The 6,583-nt window shown below is 48.8% G+C and overlaps 1 long non-coding RNA gene across 3 annotated transcripts in view; it reads right to left on the reverse strand.

Moving 5' to 3' along the window:
- Positions 1 to 3,129, reverse strand: part of LOC102367747 — a 115,025-nt gene extending 111,896 nt beyond the window's left edge. For all 3 annotated transcript variants that reach the window (XR_323105.1, XR_323104.1, XR_001357531.1), the window contains exon 1: positions 2,944 to 3,129. This is a non-coding gene — a long non-coding RNA (uncharacterized LOC102367747). The remainder of the gene's footprint in view (positions 1 to 2,943) is intronic.
- Between the last annotated feature and the right edge of the window lie 3,454 nt (positions 3,130 to 6,583).

Consider the following 6,583-nt stretch of genomic DNA (forward strand, 5'->3'; position numbering starts at 1 on the left):
AAAAAAAAAAAAAAAAAAAAAGAGAGCATAGCTGGAAGAGGGGGACGGGTAAAGTCTCCAAGGAAACAAGAAACAAAATGGGCTTTGTCACCTTGCAAAACCAGGCGGGTAATCAAAGATTACAACCGCTTTTAATTTAAGGTTAATTTTTGTTTACTCTCAGGAGGCCGCCTCATCTTATACCCGCAGTACGTGTGACCTTCACCGCCACATGGCAGGTTTCTTTCCCTTCTCCCTTGAAAGCCCAGGGTAAATGCTAAAGTGCAGTTCCTGGAGAAAAGCAGCGGGGAAAAAAAGTGAGAGCTGTGATGGGGGAGATCAGTGAAGGGAGGAAGGTGAAAAGTGAGGGGGATAGATGTGTCTGGAGCTGTAACTAATCCCAAAGCAGATACAGAATAAAAGCTTCGCTCAGATTTCTTCCCCCTTTTTTTTTTTTTTTTTTTTTTCAAATGAAATCATCACCACAGCTGGAGGGTCTCCTCTAGGAGGAGAAATAGATGTGCTCTTTTGGACCCTTCTGCATAGTTGTGTGAGTCCCTCATCTTGCCCCCATTGCAGACACTATAATTAATACTGGAGTCCTATTGATGAAATCACAGTGGCATTTTCTCATGAAAGCATCCCCATTTTTATCAATGAGCATCCCAGGCATGTTTCTGCATCTGTGTAAGCCTTTTCCCTAGCAAAATACTATATATACACCCGTGCATAAGAGAAGACATCTAGGCTAGGAGGGTTAGCTGCCCAGAGGGTCCAGTTCAGACATGGGGTCAGTCTGGGATCACAAGCATGATACGGATAGCTGGAAATGTGATGGTGCGGGAGAAGTAATGGAGAGAGTAGAGCTATGGGAAGTCTGGAAAGGCATCGAAGCTGGAGGCAGAGTCAAGAAAGACATGAAGCATTGTCTGAGCAGAGGCTCAAAAAGCAAAGCAATGCCCCAGGTCTATATTAGTACTTATACTACAACCGTGACTAAAGGCCTTAATCCAGGTGAGTCCATGATTCATGCCTATACTAAGCACCATCCCAGCCCTGAAGCAGTCGCCACCTGAATAGACAGGACAAAGGTGGGGGAAAGAAGTTCAAGCCAGATGCAAGAGTACAAGCTAAGCTCACACAGAAAAGTCTGAACTGAATCCAAACCTCCTAAACCTCAATTTTGTGCCCAAATTACACAACAAAAGCCACAGGGGCCATCTGCCGCAGGAGCATCTTTCCTACTTGCAGATGCTCTTGGTACGAAAGCCTCCTGGAAGCAATTCAGGACAGAGGGCAGGTTAAACATCTTTATACTTACAAAACCAGATGAAGGGATTCAGTTTGTATTCCACTTATGACCATGTGGCCACCATACCGCCGAGGACATATGACAGCCTAATAAGTCTGTGGACTGGTTACCACTAGGCCAAACCAGGCAGCAGCGGATCGGCAGCAGCAACCACCTCTGTTGCTTGTCTTGGGTTAGACAGGAGCAGCTCCTAGCGCTCCTCACCTTCCCGTCTCCTGCGGCTGTATCAAGCGTACTGGATAAGGCTGTTATTAGAGAGCTGGACTGAAACGCACCAAGTTCAAAACCGGAATTGGCTTTCAAACCACTGTACGCGAGGTTGGAGGAAGACTCCCATCTTGGCACTATTTTTGAGATATACCTGGAGAACTTCAATTTGGGCTTTAATCCTGAGCACACACGAACACAAAAGACTTGCAAGGCTCTTCTTGCAGCCTCCAGTTAATGAGGTGAAAAGCAGGAACTCCATGAGTTCCTAGGGAGGAGAAAAAGGCACCCATTTCCTCTTTATCTTTATTTCCCCCCCCACCCCCCCGAGAGAGGCAGCTCTGCTCTTTGCCTTGTGCCAAGTAGGCTGAGCCTTCATTCAGAAGGAAGTGTCCTTCCCAGTTAAACTTGAAATGCCCGCGTACCAGCCTCACCTGCCACCCTCCCCTGGCTAGCAGAGGCCGAATGCGATAGCGCTGGTCAGAGAAGGAACAGCAGTAAATGCAAGGGACGGGTTTCCAGAGGAGCTGATGAATTTGCACTAGCTGAAGGGCAGCTCCTTGCCACCTCCCCGAGTGTCAGAGCTCTGAAACAAAGTGGAAGTGGCATATTTCATACTGGCTCTTCAGGGTACGTCTGCACCGAGACCCCAAACCAGCGTGCAAGCAGCAAGGAAGGAGCTCTGGAGATGTCCCCCGTGGCTGCTCTCAAGCATCACAGAGATCAAGGTGTCACAGGGAACATCTCCAAAGGCAGCTTCAATCCCAAGCTTGATGCATGCGAGCAGGAGGAGGTGGGAGAGATGTGGTCGAGAGCATGTCTGCGGGCATTTCCTCTGAGCCTGGGGCCCGCTGCCTGCACGGCAGCCTGAGTGCTGCTGCCCTGGGCTGTCGTTTCAAGGCACCCTGCTCGATTTAAATAAACAATATTATCTTTAAAAAAAAAAAAAAAAAAAAAAAAAATCCTTATATTGCCGGTTTAGAGTAGGCGCTTGATGCTCCGAGCAAGTGGGGACTCCTCTGCACAGGGTAATAGTAAGAAACAGCCCCTGCCTCCACCAGCTCACACAATCTAAGCAGGGAGTAAGAAACAGCACCTGCCTCCACCAGCTCACACAATCTAAGCAGACAAAATGCAATAAAAGGACCATCCTCTCCATTTTACAAGCAGGGCACCGAGGAACAGGGAGGCTCACTGGCCTGCCAAGGTCACCAGGGAGTGTGGATGGAGCTGTGCTCAGCCTAGTCTAGCCAAGGGCTAACCTTGCACTTTGGCCACACGCTCACGGAGCCCCGATTCCCTGGCCAATGCTTTCTTTAAGCACGGCCCTTGTAGGATTAGATTATTAGGCTGTTGTTCTGCCCTAAGAAGTGACTCAGTAAGGCTCCTATGGGAGAGCATGGTGTTTATGGTCTCTCAGCTTTTTCTCAGACAAAGGTGCTCACCTTACAGCAAAACGACGATGTCTTCAAAGTGCCAGCCCGTAAACTCCATCAGGGCCTGAGGAGCAAGTGGAGGTCCTCTTCCTCGCTCCTCTAACTGGAGACCTGAGCACCCGGGGTAGCCCTGGGCTAATGCCCTGCTCAGCCCCCACTTTGTTATGCTGCTTCTCAGCCCACCAGCAACGAATGCTCTTTCCAAACTGTGTTGGATGAGGCCTTCTCACACACCTGTGTATTGTAACCCCCTTGCCATAGGAGGAGTCGCACAGGTGAAACCACCTGGCTCTGTAATGGGATCCTAGGGAAGGGCTCTCCTGTGACTCAGGTGGGTGCAGACTCCCAATTATCTTCTGCTGCAGCAGTAACGAAAGGCCCATGCAGGGATCAGGGCCTCTCCATTTAGCCCACTTTATAGGAGAGGGGAGCCAGGCCCTACGCTCTGCCCCAGTATACAGCTAGCACAAGATGCAATCCTCAAAATAGCTCCAACCACCACTTTATATATCTCAGCTCCTGCCCAGGGATGGATTTTGGGGTCACAAAAGAAGGCTGCTGGGTTGTTGGTGGTAGCCGTGTTGGCCAAAGGACACAGACCGGCAAAATCAGGACTGGCTCTTTGAGTAGATGTGATATCTTGAATTAGACCAACTGACCCTAAAGAACAGGTCCAAACCTAGTTAAAGATCAGAGTCAATTGAAACCCAGCCTTTGGTTCAGCTACGTCTAGAGCTACAAAGACACTTACAGTTTAGATCCAACTGCAAAGTTCAGAAGTGGGGTCTGGGCGCCGCACCGCTGAGATTTCATCGGATCCATCTCTATTTTGGACTGAAAGCACAGATAGACAGAGGAGCTGGGAACGGCTGTCGAAAGCAATGACACCGGTATCAAATGCTGGAGCAAAAGATACTGGCTTTAAAACAGAACCCATAAGACCCGGAGAGATGAGAGAGGGGGAGATAAACGAAATCCTGAGGAATGGGATTGAAAATTGGTCGCACAAAGTTAATTGGCTCCCCCAGCACCGATATCCCGTCCTTGCCTAAACCTGCACTTTGGTCATTAGTAAAGGTTTGTGGGGGGGGGCAGGGTTGTCCATTGAATGGAATAAAGTTGTTGAAACCCTTTCGCAATTATTTTTTAGACCTTTCTTCCCAAAGTCCCTGAGTGCTAGAAAGCAGACAGAAATATAGAGGGAATAAACAGCAGAAACCATCTAAACAAGCCCGAACAGATTGGGAGCTCAAATCTTGAAGAACGTATGCAGCTTCACGCTTCAAATCACCTTAAGTATTTGCAGCGCGCGCTAGGATCTCCTTTCTATCATAATTAAATATGTCTGTCTTTGCACAAAGGGAGGGGAGCTTCGGGGGAGTTGTCACCATACTTAATCATAGCTGCCATTTCTCAGCGACCCTGTCAGGGAAGCAAGGAAACAGCTTTGAGTGTTGGGGGGGAAAGGGGGGAGGCAGGCTGGATCTACAAGGGGTTTCAGAAACATTGCCAGTCTCTTCTTTCTGCTTTTTGGTCTGTGCCAGGAACCCAGCCCCTGGGAAAGAGGAAGCAGGGAGGAAAGTACCTAGAGAATGGGGCAGTATTGCAAAAGAGCTGGGATTTTCCCATGTGACTAAGGGAGTTTGGTGCCCAGACCAGGCTTAGCTGTAAGAGGTGGCTAGGGGGAAGACATCTGTTATGGCAAGATTGATGGGAGCCCAAGTGAGATTGTCTCTCTGTGGTGCCAGGTGCTGCACACGCACACAGTGGGCACGTCTGCGTGAGATGCTTTACTACACAGCAGACTAATTTGCTGCTCAGTAAAGCATCACCATCTATATATGCCCAGCAATTAGGGTGCAGTAGACTAATTTACTGCGCTGCCAGATAGTCCCATCGCATACAAGTGCTATGCAGCAGCGCAGTAAATTACTCTGCTTAAACGCACATGTAGATGGTAACGTCAGGATCAGTTTACTCCAGCACAAATTGTACCAGAGTATATTCAGTTGCATTGAACGTGCAGATGTGCCTAGTGACATGCTGTTTCTGCCCACCCAAAAACAGAACTGTCTATGCAAGTGAGGCAGATGCAGGAAGGACCAAAGCCCCCTGCCGACAGAGAGAATAACATTTTTAACAGCACCCAATGTGACTCGTTCTCCTCAAATAGGACTTCAGTTCCTAAACCACTTAGGAGCACATGCCAGTTTTACCCAGAGAAGTGAATCCACTTCTTTCCAAGAGTCCCCAGAGGCCCCATCACGGGTCTTAGCCATAAAACCATCCTTGTAGTGTGCTCCCCCTTGCTGCAAGTAAGTCTGGATGGCTGTCTATAATGGGTTTCTGGCTCCTGTCAAAGGCTGCCCTACTAAATGGGCCACTGATCTGACCTGTCTGATAGTTCATCTTACCCATAGGTCTGGGTAGCAAACGTAAGCTTCTGCTAGTGCACATCAGCAGAAATACCTGACGATATGATATACATGATACAGGATATGCTGCTTAGTAGGTAACCATCTCACTTCTTTCTGCTGGTTGTAATTAGATCTATATATCTGTTTCATAGGTCTTATATTGCTGACAGCTAATGGGGATTCTCTGCTGGCGCAAGCACCGTGTTGTGTGCTTTGTGGCAACAAGGGCATATAATCTTTAACCTCACCACTGACTTGAAGTTGGGATGCTGGTCTGGGGTGACCGACCAACCTGAGGCCTGGGCAGCTTCTGTGCGCGGCATGCGGCAGCCTCACACGGTGGCAGATAGGGCAGGAAGGCAAAGGTACAAATCAGACAGGGAGTGCAGGGAAGGAAGCAGAAAGCAGAGCAGCACATCAGGCAGGGGAAAGGGATTGGAGTGGCACTTGGGGAGGTTACGGGGATAATTTGTGGCACGCCTGACATAAAGGTTGGCTCCCCACTGTTTTAAGCCATGGTATCTGCATTCAGGTCTTAAGACTAGAGAGCAGGGGTTTGGAGCTGAGGCTGTGTGTTTCTGTCCCGAGTGAATGTAGCTTGGGCATCGTTTAATAATCTGAAAGAAGCAGCCCATCTCCCTCTCCCAAGACCTTCTGCAAATCCCAAGTCAGAGAGCAATGCCACCCCAACACTGGACGGCTCGGCCCGATGGCTAGCACGGGGGCTCTTGCCCATGAATTCATGAGTCTGCCTGCCAGCAAGGCATGTTAGCACTAAACTAACAGCAAGCAACGTGCCTGTTTGCTTTGGATCCAGGCGGGAAATGACTGATTCCAGGCACGGATAGACTGCTATAGATCCTGCATCGTGGCAGGTACGGCTGGCATTCAGAAAAAAATTTAAAAAAACACTCGTTGTTGTCCGTACTTATCAGGGGGCTCGAATAATCAAACTATAATCACCTCCAAACGTTTACCATGCAAAGTACTCCTTCAGCTGAATGGACCAAAATCCTTGAGTACTTCCCAATCTTTAATGTATTTATCCGGAAAGTGCCCTTGTGAGCTAAGATAACACTGGTGTGCCCATTTAGCAGATAAGAAGTTGAGGCACAAACAGGCTAAATGATCTGCCCGGGGGTCATGCAGGAAGATGTGGCAGGGCACGGTCTTGAACTCAAGTCTCCCAACACGGGCTGAGACTTCATTTTCTGCTTTGAAAAGTACCTAGC

This window comes from Alligator sinensis, unplaced genomic scaffold (assembly GCF_000455745.1).
Source record: "Alligator sinensis unplaced genomic scaffold, ASM45574v1 scaffold1295_1, whole genome shotgun sequence".
In the NCBI taxonomy this organism is placed as follows: Eukaryota; Metazoa; Chordata; order Crocodylia; family Alligatoridae; genus Alligator; species Alligator sinensis.